Genomic DNA, 15,324 nt, shown 5'->3' on the forward strand with positions numbered 1-15,324 from the left:
CATTGGTGTGATCAGTAGTACCTACACTCATAAAGAAAGGTAGGTATATGAACGTCTTTAGTAGAACTTGAACTTTTGCTCCAAACTTACATCAAACTCCTGTGTATTGATCTTATGGTATGAGCTGTCTCCCTAGCACAGGAAAGTCCCATAATTTGTCTGAAAAAACACAGGTTTATCTCTTAAATTATTAGTTTTACTTCCCTCCCCCCCCCGACTGACTTTGATTTTTCCTATGCTTTGCTAAAATGACACATCCTCAGCACTAATGAAGTACATACATATATTATGCTAGACAATTTTTCTGATTCTGAAAGCACATGACAGTGCTTCAAGTTCCCTGATGGTTGATATATTGGTCAAATAAATCTTCCAGAAGGGTAATAATACAGGGCACTCCATAATTCCATAATGTTCTTTTATATGTCATATTATTTACCCACACTTATCAGCAATTGCAATGCTTGCCGGAAAAAATAAGTACTGTTGTGTGGGTGGCTCTTGAATCATCAGCATGATTCCTAACTGGGAGACACCAGAACTCCTGTTTAGAGGGGCTAAGAGAAGATGAAGAGGCAAGTTATTTGAAGTAGTCCAGACCACTGGATGAATTAAATCCCATGCACAGATCCAGGACACAGATTGTGCATGAACCATGTCCTGATAAAACATTATTTTGATAATTGAAGTAGATCTCAAGTGATGCATAGTTTGCACTGACTGTTTGTAGAGCAGTGAAGAAAGTCAGGTGTGCTATTTACCCGTGGGCCAACTCAAGGATAGGGCTGTGCACCCACAGAAGCCATGTAAAGGAACTCTGATCCTAATGTTCTCCTGCACTTTACATTTGGAGACAGAGAGGAAGTAAAGAAGACTTGGTTTCATGTCACAGGGAATAAAACCCCTTCACTTCACCACTGCTTAGAGAAATTATTATCTGTATGCTTCTCTGTTCCTGAGTCTGAATTGGAAGTTATATGTGCACTATTCTTGAGGTTAGCCCTCCCAAAAATGGGACAGAGCGTGGACTTATCTGCGCTTACTGGGACAAGTATAAGAAATGTATGAAAGCAATGGAAATTCACTGCATTTTTTTCAATGCATATACTTGTTGTGGTGCACTGGTGCAAGAGAATTTAAAAACTAGGTAAAATTATTAGAATTTTAAGGTGGAACTGAAAATGTGTCAAGGAGTAGGGATAAAATTTCTTCCTTGTAGGAGTAGGAGATACTTGTAAAGTCAGAATTTAGGGTTTATAAGAATAATGTATTTAACTTTCCAAGTATATATTTTCAACAATGTGAAATATTTTTTAATTAATATTTAAATATTTTCAAGGAGTCATAGGATAGTTGAAGTTGGAAGTGATCTCTGAAGGATGTCTAATCCGAATCTCCCCTTGCTCAAAGAGAGGTTAGCTAGGGCAGACTGCTCAGGATATTTTCTAGTTGGGTTTTGAGTATCTCCAAGGATAAGGATGTTACCAAGAACTCTCTGATAAGTCTATGCCAGCATCTGAATTGTGTTCGTGAATCTCAGCTGAAAATGAACAGGAATAGAAACAGAAAATGAAAATTACTCTTCCTTTTCCAATGTCTTGTCTGGGCAAAATGAGATAAAAATAATTAGCTACATAACTACATTTTAACAGCTCTTCTGTTTTAAAATAATTTCAGGTGACGTTAGTAGAAAGAGAAAAACAATCCATTTTGTTGGCTTCCTTTAGTGTATGCCATGAAAGTCTGCTCTTACTCTGTAAATTTGGTGCCAGTCCTTCTTGAACATTCTAACCTTGCTGGTAGAACCCCCAGAATCTTTCCACTGATTTCAGTGGGTTTTATGCTAAAACAGATCTCAGATCTTTTAAGCAGTCATGAATTTGTCTTGCTTATATTTAACTGATATTATGCAATTATGGGAAAACAGTTTTAATGTTTAAATTAGTCAAATGCTTAATTATGAAAGTGCTGAAAGAAGAATGCTCAGCTTCATTGCACTTCAATGGCTTGCAAATTGGCAAGTGGTTTTAAATTAACTCCTGGATTTCCTCAGGTTAATCAAATCAGATTTAATGATATCTTTGAAATCCACAGATTAAAGGTATAAAAGTACGCATGGAGTAGAATCATAGTTGTTAATTTCTAATTTTTTTTTTCTCTTCTGGTCATTATTCTTTTCCCATAGACCTCCTAAAAGACCTGAAGTGCAGTATTTCTGGGAAGTGTGTCTTCAAGTGATGATAAAGGCCTGATCTCCGAAAAGAAATCCCTGATAAGGTCTTTATTTATTTTCTCTGACCTTTTATTGCAAAGGACTTTCACATTCCTCTTTAAGTCCCATTTTACAGCCTTCCCATCTTTGAAAAGTATCACCAGGTAGACAGATTATGTGATTCAAGTAAATGGATTAGTAAATATCTTGTCTCCAGTTTGAAGAAAACAAGGTTTTAAGGAGTCTAAGGAGTGTGTATTTTCTATTTTTTATCAAAGTGAATGTGAAAGAGTGTGAAGAAACAGGAAAATCCCATGCAGATCTAAGGCATAAATTCAAACCTTTCTCTAAATGTCATATGCAGCTGACTCAGCTTCAGTACCTGGTAAGAAAGGCTTGGGAGGCAAGGACATGTGGATGGAATGGCAGCCACTTTCTTACCCCTTCATACTCCCTGCTACATAAATCACTTTCTTATTAATCTGTTAACCAGGACAGCAAACCACCTCAAAAAAAGTCAATTTTCCTTTTTTACTTGTGGACTGAATTCGTACCAATCAAGTTATCAACTGTCATTTTCTTATGTTGTGGTACTTCCTAATAACAATAACAATAATAACTAAAATTCAGGAAAGTATTTCAATGCAAATTTGGTTCCATTTAAGCATCATTATTATCCACCGAAACAAAACTTTATTGTTGTTTCAAGTCCAGATCTTCATGGAAACATAAAAATGTCAAGGAAATCTTGCTTTCTTTCTACCTTCAAACACCATAGGTGTTTGCTCTGATGCTGTGAAAAGCAAGACATTTCCTAACCTTGTCTCTAAACTTCTGCAGTGTTTCATTCATGTATATAAGCTAAATTTGTTATGAGCAGGAAGCAATCATTTTTCTGAGGGAGGAAAGAAAGGCCTTTGAAGAAAAAGAAAGCATTTCTAACTCTTTTCAAATAATATCAGCTTTTCACTTGGAAAAAAAAAAAGGCAATAATGAAGCGTGTGACTGCTTCCCTCTCAAAAGTCTGAGCTAATGTCTGCCAGTTTTCCATGGTGAGTTAAAGGCCCTGTAAAGCCAACTGAAGCTGTGAATAGTCCAGGCAAGCAGAATACTTCCAGCCCTCCAGTTAGTGTATATTTAGTGTTCCAGCACTAATTCCATTTCTATGTTGTTGGATACCATATTCCTTCCAGCATATGCTCCCTGGCCTAAATGTTCCACAGAGAAACGGGGGCAGTACAGACATCTCTGAAGAGTAAAATCTGAAATTTAGCCCACCCCTTTTATAAGTTGTGTTTAGGCTGCCTGTTCCACTCTCATTCATACAGCATGTAGGAAAATTTTGGCCCTTAACACACTGTAGAGAAAACCCATCACAGTTCCTATTAAATAACGTGTTTATTTTCTGTGTACAAAAGTTGCAAGATAATACATAGGCTGAGGTCTGAACAGATGATTGAGAGCAGCCCTGGGGAGAAGAACCTGGGGGTGCTGCTGGATGAGAGGCTGGACATGACCCAGCCATGTGCACTGACAGCCCGGAGAGACAAAGGTGTCCTGGGCTGCCTCCAAAGCAGCGTGGCCAGAAGGGTGAGGGAGGGGATTCTGTCTTCTGCTCCTCTCTGTGAGACCCCACCTGCAGTGCTGCATCCAGAGCTGGGGTCCCAAGGAAAGACATTGATCTGTTGGAAACAGTCCAGAAGAGGCCACCAAGATGGTCAGAGGGGTGGAGAACGTCTCCTGTGAGGAAAGGCTGAGAGAATTGGGATTATGCAGCCTGGAAAAGAGATGGTTTAGAGGTGACCTAGTTTCTGCCTTCCAGTACCTGAATGGAACCTGCAAGAAAGACAGAGAGAGACATTTTAGAAGGACATGTAGTAACAGAATAAGGATCAATGGATCAAAACTAAAAAAGAATAAATTTAGATTAGATATTGGGAAAAATTTCTTTACTGTGAGAACAGTGAGACTCTGAAACAGTTTGCCCAGAGAAGCTGTGGGTGCCTTAACCCTGGAGGTGACCAGGCTGGATGGGATTCTAAGCAACAGGATTTAGTAAAAGGTAGCTGTGGCCATGTGAGGGAGCTTAGAAATAGATGATCTTTAAGGTTCCTTCCAACGCAAACTATCCTCTGATTCTCTGATATCATCCCAACCTTGGATAGACTGACTAAAGAGTAACACTCAGGGTCTCAATATTCAGTACCTGGGATTATGTGATATTCACCTGTATATACGTGATATGTGTGCATATATTATGTGATTGGCTGTACCTGAAAGTTATCAAGACCTTAAGGCCTTATTTCACACCCTCTTGGCACCAGTGACAAAGCAATAGAGATCCAGTCTCACTCCTCCAGCTGTCCCAAGCATTTTTAGAAAAACTAGCAGGGGGCATAAAGCTTACTGTGATTACCCTCTGCTGGGATTTAGCCATATGCACAAAATAAGTAAATGAAATGGTCCAGTTTAAATGTAGAAATTCGCAAAAGGAAAAAAATTCCCTCACAATACCCATCAACACTGCTCGCATTGCTATTCATAGCCATGAGCAAGAGTTTGTTAGGCTCTCCCTAGGTAGTCTTTTAAGAGCTCTGTAACTGCATGTCCTAGCTCAGAAGCATGAGCACTCTACTGCTCAGTAGCCCTTCATGTATTGCAGTCCTGTGACTGCTCAGACAAGACACACCTCTGATAAAAATTTGGCTGCAAAGGTGCTTTTTTTCTAGCAGCATGAGATAAATTTAACACTGACTAAAAGGGTATTTTAAGTAAGCTTGAAACACAGTGAGGAAATAATCTCCTGATGGGCTTTTGGCCAGCAAATTTTGGCAGTGGGTTTTTCTTGTGTTCAGGGAAAGACATTTATCCCAAGATGACTCATATTTCCTGCTTTCTCTCTCTTTTGCTTTATTACATTTAAATAGAGATGAATTGGGAAAACATTTGTCTTTTGTAGACTGCAGGAATATTAAGAAGCCTGTGCCTGTTAGCAGATTTCTTAATCATGCTTTGTTTATTGTCATGCACCATTCTCGTGGAGAACATTTCACAGCACTCTGTAATACAGCATCTGTATTCTTCATTATCAGCAAGAGCATATAAGTTGTTTTCTTTTGCCTCCCTTTCTCCTTTCAGTTTTTTCAGATGTGGTTACAACAAAATAACTAAAACTGCTGGTTAAAAGCCCAGTTAGAAGGGAAGGAAAGCCATGGGAGGTACAGAATTCTGCTTGGGTTGTGCCAAACAATTAATTACTGCATGGTTGTTTGCCATTTTTCAGGCACCTGGATGTTGGCATGGCTTCTTAGAAACATAGAATAATTCAGGTTGAAAGGGACCTTGGGAGTGAATCCAGTTCAGCCTCCTGCTCAAAGTGAGGCTACGCTTCAACAAACCCTGTTGGATAAGAGTTCTTTCAGTAGGGTCCTGAAAGCCACTGCTGGCACAACTCATTTTCCTAGTGAAAATCCATGCCTCAAATATGACCCAAATTCCTTTGCCACTTCAGCTACCTTGGTGGAACAAACTAATCTTTATACAAATCTATGGTTTTCTCCATTTCTCTGCTAAAAGGCAGGCCCCTTTTGGAGATAGGCAGTGGGGGAGAAAGGATGGGGTTTTTTTGTTGTAAAGTTAACAAGTTAGTAGACAGCCTTCCAAGCAAAGAAGCCTACCAGGACTTCTGCTGTGGAATTTTCAGTGACTCTCTTCCTCTCTCTGTACAACATTCTGCTATAGCAGCATGCTTTTTATAAGATCTGGGTCCTTCTGAAACACTCTGAGGTAAAGTGACTAAATGAGAGAATATATGCTTGGAATGATTGATCAAGTTTCCAGCTGCAGTAATGAAACAACAATTGTCATTGCCTTTCCTGAGCTTTTCCTTGGCCTATTTATTTATCTGAGACAAGGGTCTCACAGACATAACACAAGAGACAATGTGGCTCTTTCAGATATGTCAAAAAGGCTTAGACCGGAAAGCTTTTTTTTAAGGAATGAATTATCCCTTAAAAATTATCCCTAGGTTCTTGTGTAGGATCAAACACAGAAGTCCCTGAGATGAGGCGTTGAGTACTACTGAAGTGCCAACAGCAAATAAAAAGGTTAAACTTATCACTGTGCAGAGACTGTTGCCAGTAAACAGCATGACTCTTGCTGGCTGTACTCTGTGTGTCCAGCGTGTGGAAACACATGGTAATCCATGGTTGTGTACTGTCAGAGAGCTGCAGGCTTTTCCATCACCAAGTTATACAATAGCAACATTTGAGTTGCTACACTTCCACCCAGCTGAATCTGCTGAGCAACCTTTCCATGACCTCTGTGCTCCCCGGGATAAGCAAGGTTAGTGTGTCACTGAATGCACTGCTGACACCAACAACTGTTGTTTCTCCTAAATAGCCCAAACCAGATGTGAACTATTAGACAGCATTTGGGATTCAGATTCAAAAAGCTTTTGAGCTTCTTTTCATGCGGAAGGCAGAAATTGAAGATATTAATTGCACTGCTTATAGCTTCAGCCTCTTCATCTGAATGAGATGTTTTGTGATTTCCATAAACCCCAGGAGTATGATGCTTGAAGCTGAAATATATTTCCTGACAGATTGACAAATAGGGCAGATTTTTTTTCTTATTATAGCTATTGGAATTGAAAACACCACCACATAGAGATGCCAAAAAAAGACTCCTTTTATACATAAGGGTATTGTTTCCAGAAATGCTTTGAAAGGTTTTCTCCATTAATATTCCTCCTTTTTGTCCTACAGAGAGAAGTTGTTTTCTTAACTGATTATATATTGCATAAAACCCAGTGTAAGTCTTGAAACCACTGAGGATAGTTTGCATAATGAAAAAGGCTTCATTCTACCATTGTTCAATTCTGTGATAAATCAGAAGTAATTTTACTACAGTCATGGTGTCTGAAGGATGCAAGAGAAATCAGGATTGCAGCCAGGTATTTTTTCAAAGAAGCATTCTGGGAGATACTGACATTACTATATTTTGGTTGCACACAAATGATTAATGGTAGAATCATATGCCATCTGTTCATGCTAATTACGTGAAATGTTTGTAATAAAACCTAAAACTCAGTGTGTTTGTTAAACTCCTAAAATTCAGACCATTACTGTGGAAGATTTATTAAGGCCCGTAAATTTTATACCAGAGATTGGGATCCTGCCATGAAAGAATCTGAAACAAGATGATGCACTCTGTTGGATCAAAGGAGTTTTAATATGAGAAGCATTCTCGGTTTTGTGGACTAATCTTGGTTTTGAGCTCTGAGTATGAGTGAATTTTGGGTTGAAATTCAGTTAAGATGAAGCAGGGGTGAACTTTTGCAGAAAATAAGTTTAAAAAAAAAAGAGTATTGTGGTAAAATCTCTTGATGACTTACTGTGCATCATCAGTGGCTTTACTCAAAGCAGTGTGTGCATGGGTATGCCAGAGCATGGGAGTGTGACATACAAAATCAGCACAGAAGATGGAAGCTGTCAGCTGTCCCTTACCCTTTTCCTGAAATGGCATCTGACAATGAATCTTTCTTCCCAGAGGTGCCACCCTTTTCTCCTATTATTGCAATACAGAAAGACAGTCCCTGCTATCCAGAAGGAGAGGAGGTTCCCAGCACACAGTACCATGCAACAAAAAGCTCTGCTAAATATGTGTGCAAATTTACCAGGAAGAGGAGGACTGGGTTCAGGTAACATAATACCTGAATTTTGAAAAGCACTGCTTCATATTTAAATTAGATTGATGTCCCTTTCGGAGTAATTTCAAGGATACATATAGGTGCTTAAGGACAGCCTTGGTCTTGTTGGCCTCTTTCAGAGGGGATGGGTAGAGGACCCTGCTCACAGTGTAATCTCATCTCAGAGCTTGCTACCTTCCTTTTTTTGCAGCAACGGGCTGCATTAAATCCCAGCTACAAAAAAAAAAAAAAAAAAAAAAAAAAAAAAGAATAGATGGAAACAGAATATGCAGGGCTGGTATTCTGCTCAGCTGCAAGCGGGTGTAAGGGAAAGCAAGTGTTACTGTCATATATGAGATATAACAGACATATTTGAGTGTTTTGCTTTTGCACATTTCATCCCTTTATTGGAAAGAGAATAAAAGTCCTATAACTTTTGTCAGATAATGAAGAAAAGTACTTGGGAGCTGCACTAATTGAATGAATAGGAAGGGCTGTACACCAAAGATCAGAAGCTTGGGTTTTATTCACATCTCTGTTATTTGCCTTTTAGTCTTTTCCATCTTCATAGTGGAGATGATAATGCTTAGCTGCCAACAGAAAATATTTTGTTATCTACAGCTGAAAAGCACTACATAAGTCTAAATATTATTTCAGTATCTTCTTCCCACCCACTCAATAAGTAAAATATGTGAGAGTTACGGAAAGTGATGTGATAATTATTACACAGAGGCTGAGCTTTGAAGTTGAAAGCATGTATAGTTGAAAGCTCATTATATATAATACCTCTCAGACACTGTGCCAATGAGCTTGGTATAAAAACTCAACAGAACAGATATTTAGCAGGCTAAAATGGCCACAGATAGAGCAGCACAGTTGCAGTTTCCTTGAACGAACATGAGTTAATGTCACGAGCTGCTTGGGTTGCCAAGCTTCCCATCACACTTCAAGCTCTGACTGCAACCGAATGCTCCACTCTCCAGAGCTCTGGACAATGGAATGCATATGTGCATATGTTTCACATATTGGAACTTACAGACAAAATGAGGTGTATAAGAATGCTGGGTCCTCTCACTGCTGAGTTACCAGGAGGACAAAGAGTCAAACATCACTTCCTTTTTTTTTTTTTTCAGTCTTTAAAAGCAATTTCTAGTTTGCCTTTTTTTTTTTTCTTTTTTTTTTTTTTTTTTTTTTAGTTGCTTTATAATGCAATTAGAGAGCTCCTGGAAGCACTAATTGGATCATAAAGTGCCTTCTTCATGTTCCAGCTGAGGAGAGAGGAAAAAAGGATCACTTCACGTCCTCTTTGCACCTGCTAAGATGTTTGTGAAACACCTTACAATTAAATTATAAGCACCTAGAGGAGACTTTAAATTGCATACTAGGGAGCTAGAACCTTGACAGAGACAGCAGAATTCACAAACTGAAAGCTTACAAAAGCCTCATATCCACCTTCTGGTACTTTTCTACCTCCTGAGGTGGAAAGAGACCTTTGTTTTTCCATTGCCTTGAGTTCTTAATATTCCCTCTCAAAACAATGGTTTAAGTACATCCTAAGCTAACAGCAATTTCTTGCTGAGTGTACAATATGTCTTTTCAATACTCTGACCCAGGAGGGAACCTGGCAGTAGGCACAACAGCTCCTGGGTAGTCATCTCTGAAATGAAACTGCCCAGTGGGTGTGAGGTGGTGGAGACTGTGGAGCCTCCTCTATGGAGGCTGGCAAGGGGAAAAGAGACAATTATGGTGTTAAATCTGGAAATTGTATGAGAACAATGCAGGTTGCAGTAACCCTGAGGCAGTGTGAGGGAGAGGAGAACCAGGGGCAGAGGCAATCAGAATCTCTTGAGTCTGCTGTGCCACACTGATGTACTCAGGCTACCATAGTGCAGGTATCAGTTCCTTTCTCATACTTCACAGTCTGCACAGAAGGTTCATACCAGCAGTACTATGAGAATGGGACTTTGCCTCTGGCAAAGAGGCTCCTGACTCTTCCTCTTTCTCACTGATGTATTAACCACTGTCAAATCTGGATTTATATTTCACAGGCCTCTTTGGAAAAGGGTATACAGAGACATCTGAAATCAGTATACTACCTCAGGGTTTTGGTAGCAGGACTGTAATTCAGAGAGTGGGGGAAAAAATATCTTCTGGGGATCTAATTCAGTATACAAATAGACTAAACTCTGGCCAGTCAAGTAAGATACTATATCCAACTGCCCAAAGGCCGGGAGAGACATGTCTCACCTACCACTGAGTCAGTCTGGTAGAGGCATGGTAACTGCACCTGTTCCTGCATATAGAATTGAACTGGAACTCTTTGATGGCTTGGACGATTCAGATATTTCTCCAAATACAGGATTCTTGACTAGTGTGTAGCTTTGACTTTAGTTCATAGAAATAATTAAGATACACATACATAAATAAATTTATGAATTAGAATTATGAATTATTGAGATCAATGTTCTTTAGGCTCCTAAACACATGTTTGAACCCAGATCTAAGAACCTCTCTTTCTGTTCAGGTAACTTTTCAACTTCTCCTTGAAGATTGTCAAGAGATTTTTGTTTCTCGAGAGATTTTTGTTCCATGAAATTCTCTGTGGAATGAAAATGCAGAGCTCCCAGTATAAGAGGCAAGAATGATGATTTGGTGGGCAGCCTGTCTGGACCAGATCGTGAATGTGTGTAAGGTGGGTGAAAATCTCTAGCTGAATGCTAGAACTCTGTTTCATTCCTGCTCAATAATATATTTTGATACTTCGTTGGCTTTTTGTAGCTTTTCTTCAAACTCTGTCAGTTTTCAATACACATTTTCCTCTCTTCTTATTAAGAAATATAAATATACTTTGCCAAGTTTGATTTTGCATATATAACTTTCTGGGAAATTATGTTCACACATTGTTTAACTTGGATCATCCTATTTCCCACATCCTGTGTATATTTTAAAGGTTATTTAATTATGGTTTGTTCATGTTGACTGTTCTTCTAGTTATATCAATTTACAATATATCATTTATTCCCTTTCTCTATAGAGTGTTTTAATAAGAAACTGTATGCCTTAATGACAACATATAGTATCACTTGTTCTACTAAAAGGGGACTACATGCTCTTCCCTGCTCATTCTGATATGAGAGGAGTTGCTGCCTATTAACTCTGGTACACCCAGGAATCCACTTAAATCACTGGACTAACGGTGGTATAAACTTCTACACTGCTATTGGGCAAAAACCACATCACAAATCCTGATAAAATCAGCTACTCTTTGCAGGCTGACTGTCATGGATTGACTCTGGTACAGTGCCAGTGCCCCCAAGAAAGGTGTATCCCCCAAAATGGTTACTGTATTCATCTTGCAGCGGCTCCTCCTTCCCCACCCAGACACAGCTGGGCAGGGGAGAGGAGCCCATCTGCTCACCTGCCGGACTCCAAAGAGGAAGTCTCTGTGGGAGTGCTCTGCTTTTAACCCCTGTGTGTTCTCAGAGGCGTATCCAAGTCCCCAGTGGCCACACCAGGTGCCAATCTGAAATTTGGCCACTGATTGGTTTGACCATAACTACCCAAAACCTCACTTCCGGGTCAAACCATGACACTGACTACACAAACAAAAATACAAGGATGGTGGCTCTTTCAAGATACAGATAGCTCAGAAAAGCAGGTACCAAATCACTCCTTTCCTGAATCAATAGCCAAAGGAAAAGCTGAAGACCACAGGCTGGTCTGTTCTAGTCTCCATTAGACAAAAACCTTTGGCTGCATCTTAAAATTTCAAAACAAAATATTGTTTCTTATTCTTTCTTATCTGGTTTTCTTACTAAAAGACACAAAGAAGTTGAAAGCACTTGGGTTGATAGTATTCTATCAATCACAATTTAAATCAGTATAAGCTCTTTGGGGCAGAAACCATTTTATAGTTCTCTGCTGGCAGCACGCTATGCAGTGGGAATTGAAAGATGAGGATCCTAAGAGCCACTACCAAAAACTGTCATCATAAGCAAGGCAGCATTACTTAGGAAGAGCCCTAAGCAGCAATTACCAAAGCAATCAGAAGGAAAAAGTGTTGTCTTTCAAGATTCTGATCCACTTGCATACCTTATTTCCATGCTGCTGCTTACACAATAAAGATTTTTACCTTTCACATCCAAGAGATTGCAAATGACCTGTGAAATAAAATGAAGGAAATAACAGAATAAGATACATGGCAAGAGCTATTTAATTTCTCCCTGATGCTGTAATGATGAAACAATATATATTGGGGAATTATAATCAGTGGGGTATTGAAACAACCCTGGAGCACTGCTAGGAGTAATTTTTGTTTAAGGCTGTTTCAAAAATTTTAGAAAAGCATTTATAGAAGAAATATTTTAGAGAAAATTTCTTTTGCCCACCCACACTTTCAGCTTGTCAGTCAACATGTGGGAACGTTAAGGAAGGAAATACTGAATAGGTTTTCACTTTGTTTTTGCACTGGCTTTATTTAAAAAAAAAAAAAAAACAAAAAAACAACAAAAAACAAAAACAAAAAAACCCTCAAAAAACAACTAAACCAACAAGCCAAGAAATGTATATTAAAAACCACACATTAAATGTTTGACATTTTATTCAACTAACATTTACTTGTAAGAAGAGAAAAAGGAATAAGGGGAAGTGTGAGCATGTTAGCATCTCTAATTCTCTAAATATCATGCACTGTGACTGGGTGCATGGAAAAAATACACAAGCAGAAAGTACTCGTCTACACTAGCCTTTGATGCTGTGTCAGGCTTGAAGACACCTATTGCAGTCGTAACATTCAGTACTAATGACCATCCTTACCCACTCATCAACATTTCTCACTGGAAATTAGCGACTATCTCACCTGTCAGCAACCAGGTCTGTCTAAACCAGAAAATTTATGCATGGGCTGCTTTTCCATGTTATAAAATAGAGAGGGCTGCAGCATGAATGGGGGGGGTGGGGGGGTGCAGGAGAATGCATTTACTCTAGGCCATGACAGTATCATAACCTTTTGCCTTACATCCTGCCCACCCTGCCCTTCATGTAATTACTTTAGCAAGACCAACAAAAATCAGCATGAAACAATCACTGCTTCCCCCTCTGGCTGTTTCAGCAATGGTTTATAGGGAAATGTTTTCTTTTTCCTTTGCAACTCTTTTCATGGAGACTGAAAAACATCTGAAGAGTTTGTCCTTCCCTGAAGTTAGAAGGAGTCTCTCTGGTGGATAAAAGGCATTCCTTGTCACTCTATAAATTGCAACTATTGTTTAGCTGAAGTCTATTACTTTGATTTTGGATAATAGAGGGCAAGCAAGCAACTGATGATTAAAGGAGCTAGACATGATTAGAGAAAAAAAAAATCAATAAATGTATAAACAAAAAGCAGTTTTCAGGCTTTAACCAGGTGATTTACTGCACATTTTGTGCCTCCTTTTACATTAAAGTTGTTAATGTAGTCCTACACAACTTGATTACACTTTGCGTTTTTTTTCTGGAGTGCTTTGTACAAGAACAGAAGAAAAAAATACCTTGTATATCATATGAATTGAAACAATTTTGTTTAAAGTAAGAAAAAAGAATAGAACTTGATCACAGAAGATGAACACAACATCACAAAACTGAATATCCACCAAATGATTTCTTGCCTGTTTGCTGGGGAGAGGTTTGAAAGCAAAATATTATACTCCCTTGCAAAAATTGCAGACAATGGTATCAAGTTAAATAGGACCTGTGGGCTATAGCCAGCTTTGACGGTGTAAGACTGAAGGGCAAGTATAATTTGCATTTCAGTGGCAGGAAAGCAAAGAACTAACATCTGTTGTCATTAGACACTAGTGACCCATTTACCATGTGTGCACATGTCTGTTAAAGACTCCTTCCATAATCTGGTCATAGAAGTTAACTTTTGGGTACCTTTGGATCATAGTTTTGTGTAGCATAGAAATATATATCACATAAGCTCCAGCTTGTTAGAATTACATATATTCTCCCACCTGAAAGAACAGCCACAATGGGTATTTAACTGGATCACTTAATTCTTTCATATATGTGTCTACCTTCAGTCAAAAAACCACTGCTGACACAAACACCCTTGTTTGTTCCAGGATCTTACTTTGTGCCATTCCTTTTGAAGGTCTTTTAAAGACTGAAAGCAGCCAGTGTTCGTTCACTAATGTGTAGACTTGTGTCATCATATTAGTGAAAACAGACTTTTCATCATTTTCTATTGCACACTGTGGAGTAAAGCCCATTCCTAGGGGACAAGGAAATGCTTAGCTGAGTTCACAGCAGCTTCCTACATTTGTTATGCAACATTCAAAAGTGATGATGGCTGCAAAAGTCCTCACTCCTTTCCATTTTTGGAGTGTAAACTCCCTTCTGCCTTAGGTTTGATGTGAAGGTCACAGCTCAGGCTTTAACCTTGTGTTGTGACTACATTCTCGTAGAACATTCTGCACATGATATTGTGGAACAGGTTTGGTTTGTTATATTGCCTGAAAAAGTTATAATTAGACACATAACTTTTTGTACCTAAGATATGTCATATTGCTACTTTTCTTGAATGTATTACTTCTTGACAGAACTTCCCCTACAGCTAACTGGTTCAAAAAAGTTTTGAATAATGTGAGAAATCTTCCTTATATGAATAATCCATATTTAGCATATGATATTTTGTCTCTTTGCCAAGCCTAATTGGGTTCTTTCTTCATACCTCATACAATATTCCTGCTAATTCACCCTGTCTCCTTTCTCTCTGTTTGGGGCCCAGAGCAGGAATTCGTTTACCATTTAGCAGTAGTACATCAGAGTTGTAGTTAGATATGACTGATAATAGTTGTCTTTTTAATGTCCCTCAGGCTGGACATACAGGTGGAAGAAGAAAATGTTAGCAGTCCAGTTCTCTGAGATCTTCACATCCCCTACACTGTCCATCATCTGCTGTGAAATTTTTCAGAGTGCCAAAAAATTGGGTGCTAACCTTCTTTTCTACAAATTCAATCAAAACCTACAAGCCTTTTACTCAAAAAGCTAGAATACAATCCTTCAGTTACAGATAATGATTTTGTAGTTCAGTGAAATATAAGAAAATGTTATGTAAATTGTACAAAAATAAATATGATTCTGTAGAAGTGGAATAGAAAATGGATTAGTACAAATGTTCAAGCATTATGCATGTAAGATGGATTCCTGAGCACACCAGACTTCCCTGATCCCCAAAATTGCTAACATTTTAGACTGCTAATGGGGACACTAAAAAAGAGCAAAAAACAGAAGGCTGATTCCCTACAGATTGACTTCACAGCTTACCTTTCACTCAAATATGAATAAGGAAGGTGCTTCTAGAAAAAATTGATAGTCTCACAAAAGCAGAGACTTACATTGACTTCTACTTGAAAGAAAAGTTTTATGCTAGAGAAAACTTTGC

Source organism: Onychostruthus taczanowskii, unplaced genomic scaffold (genome assembly GCF_017590055.1).
Source record: "Onychostruthus taczanowskii isolate IOZ18803 unplaced genomic scaffold, ASM1759005v1 scaffold88, whole genome shotgun sequence".
NCBI lineage: Eukaryota > Metazoa > Chordata > Aves > Passeriformes > Passeridae > Onychostruthus > Onychostruthus taczanowskii.